Below are 10,938 nucleotides of genomic sequence, written 5' to 3' on the forward strand. Positions count from 1 at the left end.
GTAGGGAGTTTATCTCCATGGAAACCTTTAATGATAGTGAAAGTGCAGAAGATATGGAAAAGGAGAGCAGTGCTCTGAGTGTAAATTTATTTCCTTTTTTTAAAATTAATTTTTATTGGAGTATAGTTGATTTACAATGTTGTGTTAGTTTCTGCTATACAGCAAAGTGAATCAGTTATACATACACATATATCCACTCTTTCTTAGATTCTTTTCTCATGTAGGTCATTACAGAGTACTGAGTAGAGTTCCCTGTGCTATACGGTAGGTTATTATTAGTTATTTTATATATAGTAGGGTGTATATGTCAATCCCAATCTCCCAATTTATCCCTCCCCCTTTTCCCCCCTGGTAACCATAAGTTTGTTTTCTACATCTGTGATTCTATTTCTGTTTTGTAAATAAGTTCATTTCTACCATTTTTTTTAGATTCCACATACAAGCGATATCATATATTTGTCTTTGACTTCACTCAGTGTGACAATCTCTAGATCCATCCATGTCGCTGCAAATGTCGTAATTTCATTCTTTTTTGTGGCTGAGTAATAGTCCATTGCATATATGTACCACATCTTCTTTATTCATTCATCCATAGATGGTCATTTAGGTTGCTTCCATGTCCTGCCTATTGTAAGTAGTGCTGCAACGAATCCTTCTTACCTCTTTGCATATTTTCCCTCATTCCTGTTCATCAGCTTCTCCTGTCCTCTCTTCCTCTCCTCCTTCCCTCTCCCTCCTTTTCATGATTCTCAGGAAAGAATCATGAAACCATCCAGGGAGAGAAAGAGCGAAGCGAAGAGAAGGACACGTGAGTTAGAAGCGGAAAGAAAAGTAAGCGAACTTGTTAGCCACTGCTCGTCTTTCTTCTTGGAATTTCAGGGCCACAAACAAAACTGAGGAGAGCCCTGGGATGTCCGCTGGCTTGCTCGTCCCCAGTGGGGAGACCGGTTTTCGAGTAGAGGCAGTGCGGGCGCGGGAAGGGGGCCTGAGGCCGCCCTCCGCAGAGAACTGATACTCATTGCAGACAACCCAGCCGCCCCGGCCGCCTGCATTCCCGGGAGCCGCTGCTGTGGATGCGGAGGCCGGCCCGCCCTTAAGCAGAAGCAGCAAAGGGGCCCTGGAGCCTGGGGATCCGCTGCCCTGCCCGGGGGCGACTAGGCCGTCCTAGTGGAGCCTGAGGATCGGTCCACGTCCGCCACGGAGCCCACGCCTCCCGCTACAGCTCCGCGGCGAACCTCGCTCTGTCCTACCTGCGCGAGCGCGAGCGCAGGGAGTCGGCGCAGACGTCGCGCGGAACCCGGAGGTATTGACGCGCTCCTGCGCAGGGCAGGCGACGCGGCTGCAGACCCCGCGGAGGCCGCGCCCGGGAGGAACCCGAACTGGCTCCCGACGGCAGCAGGCGATCCCGCCAGACTGTTTTTTCATTTCTATTTAGCTGTTTCGTTTTCTAGTTATTTGACTTCGTAGTTTTCACTGTATTTTCAAAGTTATTTTTTTTCAAAGTTCGTTTTCAGTTACTTATATTCAGTTATTTTCGAATTAGCTTTGAGAATTATTTACTTAATGTTATTTATTTTTAGACTGGGTGTCTGAGTTTTTCAGTTACTCTTCAGTTGTAATTTTGAGTTATTTATTTTTAGTTTTGTTTTATCTATTTGTGTTATTTAACTTTTGACTTATTTAATTTTGTTATTTGTTTTCAGTGTGACTTGTTTAGTTACTGTAATTTTAGCTATATAGTTTTACATTTATTTAGATTTGAATGATTTAGTTTTTAGTTATTTATTTTTGAATTATTTTCAGACTTTTAAAGTTTTTTTTTATTTTCTCAAAATTTGGTCATATTTAGTTTTAAGTTATCTTCAGAGCTATTTATTGTCAATTTCTTAACTTTTTTAATTAAATTTTTTTCTGTTCTTTATTTTTACTTAATTAGTTTTAAAGTTTATTTATTTTAAAAATTGCTTAGTTTAAGAGTTACTGTCAGGGTCCAAACACTGATAGAGACACAATACTGATAATAAAGAAAAAAATTTAAAATAAGGAATTGTTACTTGGCTATTGGAGAACGAAAAAGGCAAAAAAAAAAAAACAAAAAAAAAACCCCAAAATATTGGAGTATAATGGAAATTTTAACTGCAAGAAGCAGCTACCAGCCCAAGGGCTGAGGGAACAAAGGGAAGAGGTTGGTGGCCCCATATGGCTGGGGGTAGCCCTCTGAGGGGGTGGCACTGCCCAATGGGACAGGTGCCCCAGGAACTCAAAGGCGAGCCCGGGAACTGGATACAGAACTCTGGGGGGGGTGCGGCGCTGCCAGCTGGTGCTAGAGGAAGGGGCGTGATGAGGCTGGTTATGGAAGTGTTGGGAAAATGGTAAATTGCAGCTCCTGGAACCCACTGGGGCTCTCGGGGTGAAGGCCAGTTGCTAGGGCAATGCTGAAGGGAACCCAGGCACACAGGGAGGAGCAAAGCCCTCTCCCCTCTGCCAGCCTCTGCTCCTCTGCCCTATTGGCCCAGGCTGACAGGGAGCAGCTGGCAAAGGAGGCGAATGGCCCCAACCACAAAGCAGAGAGCAGAAGGGCGGGCAGGGAGCTGAGCGATCATGGCTAATAACCAGCACCCTGAGCTCTGGAGTTGTTTAGTTTTAGAGTTAGTTTTGGATTTACTTAGTTTGGGAATTGTTAAGATGATTTGATTTTAACTTTTCACTGGACAAGGGATCTGGCTGAGTCTTCCGTCCCCTGATTCGTTCCTGGAATGGAGTAGGTCAGCAGGCACCTGGGGAGTGTCTCCCATGAGACTCAGGAACATCATTGTAGAATTCAAGAAAACCAAAATAGTGTGTCCACAAAGAAGCCCTTTGTGTGGCCAAAAAAGGGCAGAGACTGAGGGACACACCGTCAGGGAGGGGCTCCTTGGCACGACTGTCCAACAGAGTGTTCTTCTTTGAAATTATTCAGAAAGTTAAGCTATGTGTGGGTCCACGCTCTCATGCCCCCTTTCCTAACAACAAAGTATCTGTCTTGGTAGAGTGTTTCAGATTGGTAGGATACAATATTTATTATTTGCACACTAAAATAAAGTTCTCCCCAAATCTTTGGGAAATTTTATTTCCTTCTACCCGCATTATTTTCCAATCCACATTGTTCCATTTTGACCATAAGAATATTTATTTATTTACATACATATTCACTCATTTAATTCAACATCTATTTCCTGGGCACCCCCATCCTAAGGAAGGTGCTGGCACCAGGAGAGACCAGAGAGGTATAAAGATGAGTGAGAAGTTCTCAGTCCAGTTGGCGGGAGACAAATGTGGAAACAGATCATCATAACGTGGTATGACAAATACTGTGGGGACACAGCACTGTGCCACTGACTCTTCCTGATGTAGTCAAGGAAGGGGTGATATCTGAGCTCGGTCTCCTGGAGCAAGCATTTTCTCCAGGTGGAGAGGAAGGAGAAGGACATCCTGTGCACAGGCACAGAGAAGTGATGCGCAGCAGGGAGGATGCATTGGCAGAGGCTGCTGGGCCACAGGGTTCAGAAAGGCACTAACATTAAGGGCTGGCCCCAGTGCTTGACAGATATGGCCTCCTTTGGTCCTCATAGCCAGTCTGCAAGAGGCTAGGAGGCAACCCCACAGCCAGTGCTCTTCCTGACCTTACTGTTCCAACCACAGTTTACAAGACCCTCTGACTTGCCATGTCTGGAATTCTCCAGCTCATTCCTTGGTCCATTCACTCCTTCCCACTCACTCTCGGGGGTGAGTCCCTCCCCCTCCACCTTTGGATTGCTGCTTCTTAAACATCTGCGGGGAAGGAGGAGGGTTGAGACCAGTCAGCTGTGAAGTGCAGCTGCAGAAGAGGCAGAGCAGAGCAGAGTGACCTGCAGCGGGATCTCAGGGGAGTTCTGCAGACCAAGATGGTGGGAGCGGACTCTTGGCGAACCAATCCTAACATCCTCCACCTGCATTCAGAAACCCTTGAAAGGTTGTGTGGAGTCCTTTCCCAAAGGGGGGGACCTGTTTTAGATCCAATCCAAGCTTGTGGATCAAGAGATAGGGATTTTTCTAAGCACGCAGAGCCCTTTGCTGCATTAACAGCATTGGACATGTCTAATCTACCAAGTCAATCTACCAGGTCAAAAGAAGGTGTAGTCCTGCATAATCTATGATGGTATGTTTTCACACTTTTTATTTATTTATTTTTAAAATTTATTTTATTTTATTATTTTTATTATTATTTTTTAAATTTTTATTTATTTATGGCTGTGTTGGGTCTTCGTTTCTGTGCGAGGGCTTTCTCTAGTTGTGGCAAGCGGGGGCCACTCTTCATCGCGGTGCGCGGGCCTCTCACTATCGCGGCCTCTCTTGTTGCGGAGCACAAGCTCCAGACGCGCAGGCTCAGTAATTGTGGCTCACGGGCCCAGCTACTCCGCGGCACGTGGGATCTTCCCAGACCAGGGCTCGAACCCGTGTCCCCTGCATTGGCAGGCAGATTATCAACCACTGCGCCACCAGGGAAGCCCCACACTTTTTATAATACACATTCAGGTAGTCAGTCTTGAACATACAGATTTCCCAGCGGACTTCTCTGCTTTGGTCTCTCCAGTTATCTTATCAATCACGATAATACATTTCTCAATGAGAATATGTAAGAACTACACCTGGACAGAAGAATCTTCAGGATTCTGACTAGTAGCCTTAGGAAACACATCACTTGGATCCCCTCAAATACTCTTGATCACTGACTGGCCAGTTGCCTATTACAGAAATAGCCCCAAACTTTCTCAGTCTTTTGCACCTCAGTCATTTTATGAATCTACAAAAATGGCCACACTTGATGGTGCTGGCAGAATGCAAAGTGCTCAAACCTCCGAGGCCTCCCAGGAAGAACCTCTCCACAAACTCCTGGGCTGCCAGAGGAGCCATTTCAATACCAGTCATCACTGCCGATGTTCGAGGATGCTGTCCCCAGGTGTTCTGGGACAGGTCCATTCTGTCCTTCCACTGTTCCCCGTGGGCACTGTGCCTGCTTTTCCAGGGCTTAAACACAGTAGCCACGAACTGTGGTTGCAGTACCTTTTTCGAGCCCTTTGAAAGTAAGACCAAAAAAACCAAAAAAAAACAAAAAAACCCCAAACTCCTCTGTGGGTAAAACATTTGTCATCTTTCCATTTGATTAGATGAGAAAGAATACAAAACAATGAGATCAAAATCTCCTAAAACTTTTTTTCCTAAAACTTTTGGAAGAATTATTCATATTCTCTATGGTTTTATAATATTGCCTGTTGTGCCTAGAGATAACATGCTCTGACTGAAGTAGTTGGACTAAAGGCAGCCTTGATTCTGTAAAATTTGGTGGTGTTCTGAATGCGTACTAACTAACACTGGCCATGCATTATGCAATATTTAGAGAAAATAGAAATCATCTAAATCAGCATTTTCCAGATGTGCTTTTCAGAAACAGTAAGAGAATACAAGAGATCAGCAATTTTCTCCCTCAAGCTGTGATACATATGAGAAAAGGAAACATTTATCCAGGTGCAGAGAAGTCCTATAGGAAGAGAACCTGCATACTTTTAGTACACCCTTTATTTCCCAGACTCTTTGCAGAACTGTTTTCTTTGTGGGATACCATATGCCAAGTAGAATAGTAAGCTGTTGCAACAAAGACCCAACAATATAATGACTTGATAGACTTATTTCTATCTCAAGTAACAGTCCAGGGCAGGTTGGAAGACTACTCTGCTCCACACAGCCATTCAGGACTCCCAGGTTTCTTTCCTCTGGTTTTTCCACCGTCCTCTGGAACATCATCTTTGTATGATCAAAACTGGGTCACAAAAAAAACGCTTCCCCCCAAAAAACTGGGTCACAGGCATATCTGCACTCCTGTTCACAGGGAAGAAATTGAAAGATCACATGTGTAGTATTTTAAGACTCAGCCTGGAATCGCTTAGTCTCTCATATTTTATAGGTGAAAACTTTGTCCTATGGTAACTCCTAGCTTTAAGGAGTGATAGGAATTATAGTCCCCAACATTGGAGGCCATTTCCCAGCTATCAGGCCATTAATATGTAGCATGGTCACCCAACCAGCCTGCAGTGAAGCAGAGACTGGAATCCAGGTCTTCCAACTCCTGGTCCAGAGTCCTCATTGCCACACTAGCATTTCTGGACTCAGCCAACATATATGAAGTCCTCCTGTATGCCAGGTTCCATGTCAGAGTACGAGGTTGGAAAATTTTATTAAATACAGTCTCCCAATTACATATTTACTCTTGTATCAAGCTTTATAAATGGATAAACTTTCAGATATGACTTTAATACTTATATCTTAGAGCTTTGCATCATGCTGCTTTTGTTGGCCAAGAGGATACTTACTCCTGATGAGGAATAAACACACACAATGAACAGTGTAGAGAATCCTGAAATAGACTGCCCCCCCATGCATTTGAAAAGTATATGAAAAAGACATTTAAAATGAGAATTTAAAAGATAAATATGTATTAAAATGGGTGCTGGGTTCAGTAAGAATACAGAAAAAAAAAAAAAAAAAGCTGGATTTTATCTTATTTTTTAAAACATGAATTGCTAATGTAAGACTCCAAAGCCAAGGACCAGATTTTCTTTCAGGTGAAGCAGAATAACCCATATGACCCTACCCAGCCTGGAAAGCCCCCACTTATGTACAGGTAGATAGTGGACCAATTGAAGACTGCCAAATGTACTTGAAAGCCAATCAGAAAGCTTCCCACACTTTCAAAAAATCCCACCCTGCTAGAATTAGAAAATCCCATCCTAAAAGAACACTCACCAAAGACTGTCTTAGGACTTCCTCCTTTCAGTCTATAAAATTCACTCTCCTTTCAACCCCCTTCCAATCTCTGCTGGAATGAAAGTGATGGTAGTGACCCCCTTAACAATAGTAAGATTTGAATAAACAGCCCTGGATTAACTCTATAGGTGGTCTTTGTCCTTTTGACAAAATAATTACAGGTTGGTCAAATAGCGAATTAAAAGGAAAAGAAATCATGAACATTCTAGAAGAAAACATATTTTAAAGAATACCTTTAAAATGGGAGGAATCTTTCAGGCAACACAGAAAAATCTAGAGGCCAAAAGGAAAATGTTAACAAATTAGGCTAACCAAAAAGGAAGCAAAAATTTTTGTATAAAACATTTTTTAAAAGGCAAGAGCTAAATAAAATTTCAAAAGGATTAATTTCCTTGATATACAAAGAACTTTAAAAAATTAATAAAAATGACTAAGTAGGAAAAATAGACAAATAGAAATAAGCACACAATTCACAGGAACATAAATACAAATAACCAATAAATATTTGAAAAGATATCCTCCTCACACGTAATCAAAGAGATAACTTTAAAAAATCTATTAGAAAGCCAAATATTTAAATATTTGACAGTATCCAATATTGGTGAGGGTATAGGGAAACAGGTACTCTCATACCATTTTTGGAGCACTATAAATTATTGTTGAATTTTTGAAAGTCAATTTACAACAACTATCAAAATTTAAGATGTGCATACCTCTTGATCCTACAGTTCCACTTCTAGAAATTTACCCTTAATATTTACTCACACAAATGAGCAAAGGTATATATGTACATGAATATTCAGGTTTTTATGTATAGGCTTTTGTTTGGACATAGTTTTCATTTCTTTGGGATAAATGTTCAGGAGTGTGACTGCTGCTTAATTTTTTAAGAAACTGCCAAACTATTTTCCAGAGTAGCTGTACCATTTTCCATTTCTACTGGCAAATTATGAGTGATCCATTTTCATTGTCTCTTCCAAATTTAGTATTCTCACTATTTTTTTGATTTTTAAAAAATTTTGTGCTATTTTCCCCACCTTTAAAAAAATCATCCAAAGTCCATAGTTTATATTAGGGTTCACCCTTGGTGTTGTACATTCTATAGGTTTTGACAAATGTATAATGACGTGTATCCACCATTATATTAGTATTTCCTACTGTTTTTAATTTTAGCCATTCTAGTAGATGTGTAGTGATATCTCACTGTGGTTTTAATTTACATCTCTGTAATGGCTAATAATGTTGAACGTTTTTTCATGTGTTTATTTGCCATCCATATATCCTATTTCATGAAATATCTTTCCTGTCTGTTGCCCACTTTCTTTTTTTAAATTTTTTTTAAAATTTTTTATTTTTTTAATGCTATTCTTGTCTGCTTACATTCTTTTTATGTATGTATGTATGTATGTATGTATGTATGTATGTATGGCTGTGTTGCGTCTTCGTTTCTGTGCGAGGGCTTTCTCTAGTTGTGGCAAGCGGGGGCCACTCTTCATCGCAGTGCGGGGGCCACTCTTCATCGCGGTGCGCGGGCCTCTCACTATCGCGGCCTCTCTTGTTGCGGAGCACAGGCTCCAGACGCGCAGGCTCAGTAACTGTGACTCACGGGCCGAGTTGCTCTGCAGCATGTGGGATCTTCCCAGACCAGGGCTCGAACCCGCGTCCCCTGCATTGGCAGGCAGATTCTCAACCACTGCGCCACCAGGGAAGCCCTGTTGCCCACTTTCTACTTGGGTTTGTTTGTTCTTTGTTTTACTGTTTAGTTTTGAGAGTTTGTTATATAATCTAAATACAAATCCTTTGTCAGATGTATGGTTTGCAAATATTTTCTCCCAGTCTGTAGCTCTAAACAGGGTCTTTCATAGAGCAACAGTTTTAATTTTGATGAAGTCTTATTTACCATGCTTTTTCTTTCATGGATCATGCCTTTGATGCCGTGTGTAAGAACTCTTTGCCTAGCTCTAATTCCCCACGTTAGTTTCCTAGGGCTGCCATAACAAATCACCACAAACTTGATAACTTAAAGAAGAGAAAATTATTTTCATCTCCTACTGTGGCAGAATATCCATTAATTATTTTCACATATGTTCTTTCCTGTCCTCTCTCTAAATATAATAATTATACTTATTTTAAAGTTTTGCTCCCACCCCCCCCCCCTTTTTTTTTTCTGTTAGCTTTGCTTCCTTGGGTGTGAATTCTTCTATTTATTAAAGTTGTGGCCTATGTCTGATCATGTCTATTGATACTTAGCCCTATACTCACTTTTCTATAATCCCCTTTGTACTCCTGAAACTGGTGTCTGAAATGACATATCCTAGACTCCCTTACTGGATAAGTTCCAGTTAGCTTCTGCAAAAGTGAGACAATGGTGCAAGATTGAAGGGGGATGATGGGAGAAGCTATTGTGTTTCAGGCAGTGCCCCTGGCAGTGTCAGTAGCCCGGCTTCTTTTCAGGGCAGTGAGTGCAGGCTTTTAGGCTAGAGCCCAGGGGCAGTAACCACTTCCTGATCTCTGAGCAACACCATCTCCATCTCTTTGTTTCTCCAGCCTTTCCAAAATGATTGTGGGAAATTCTTTGACTAATACAGTATTTTGGTATGAGGAGTGGTCGAAGGATACGGGCTCTCAAAGATATGAATCTAGGGTTGCTTATCTGAACTGGCCTCCTTGCCAGTGGAAGTGGATTGCTGTTAGTCCAAAGAATGAGTGACAAAACAGATTCTTATATTTGTATCTGAGGTTGCCTTAGATAAAGTGCAATTGTAGTCGAGTCTTTGGAAGAGATAAAGGAATTAAAACATTTTTTTTGCCGTTTCTAGGAATTTGGGGATGGAGTGGAAGGAAGGCTGCAGGGTGTGTTTCCTCTATGTCTTGCTCTAATCTTCTAGATTATTTTTCAAAACACACGGATTATACTTAGTTATTTCAATTAAGATTTTTAAAAAAAAATCACAATAAAGCAGAAATATATGGCAATACTTGAACATATTTACAGGAAGGAAATCATGTGACCTGCTGTTTCAATATCCCAGTTCCCATGCTGACAGGGGATTGACAGTAGCCATGATACCTTGGAGGAAACGATGACGTTTATTTATTTATTTATTTTTTTAAATATTTATTTATTTTTGGCTGCATTGGGTCTTCGTTGCTGTGAATGGGCTTTCTCTAGTTGCTGTGAGCTGGGGCTTCTCTTCGTTGTGGTGCACGAGCTTCTCATTGAGGTGGCTTCTCTTGTTGTGGAGCACAGGCTCTAGGCACGCAGGCTTCAGCAGTTGTGGCCCGCGGGCTCTAGAGCACAGTCTCAGTAGTGGCGCACGGGCTTACTTGCTCCGCGGCATGTGGGATCTTCCCGGACCAGGGCTCGAACCCGTGTCGCCTGCATTGGCAGGCGGATTCTTAACCACTGCGCCACCAGGGAAGTCCGATGACGTTTATTTGATTATTTTATTTTAGATAGCAACAGTTCTATCCTGGGAAGTAAATCTAGTCTCAAGGCATCTCTGGCTGAATGTTTTTCAGTTGCAGTCTCTAAACCAGTATGCCACAGAATTGCTTCTTTCCACATGATGACCTTTGTGGTGAATGGCAGATTTCCCTGAGGCCTCTAAATGACAGGCTTTCACAGTGTCACTGGCAGACGGCCAGACCAGCACAGTCTTCGTGTGATTTTGGAGCTAAAGTCATTCCACCTTGTGCAATAGTTAAAGCCTGCTGTAACCAGCTGTATTCCCATATGATCAGAAGAAACTACTTTTTATGCCAACCCCAAAGCTACCCTGAAGTACATGCATGAATCTTAGGGTATTATAGTCCATCAGGAGGGGTGAGAGACGTAAGGTACTAGAAAGCAAACAGGTTTTATAGCCAGACAGACTGGGTTCAAGTCTTGGATCTGTGCCTTGGACAAATCACTCAACCTCACTGAACTGAAGACACTTGATCTGTAAACTGGGAGACAGTCAGAGCTATCTCCAAGGGGAAGATTAAATATGATCACTCCCTTATTTTTGATTCAGCAATGATCATTGCCCACCTTATACCAGATCTTATTCTAAGGGCTTGGGGATAAAACATTGAACAGGCAAGGCACCTGCT

This window comes from Balaenoptera ricei, chromosome 4 (assembly GCF_028023285.1).
Source record: "Balaenoptera ricei isolate mBalRic1 chromosome 4, mBalRic1.hap2, whole genome shotgun sequence".
Classification (NCBI taxonomy): Eukaryota; Metazoa; Chordata; class Mammalia; order Artiodactyla; family Balaenopteridae; genus Balaenoptera; species Balaenoptera ricei.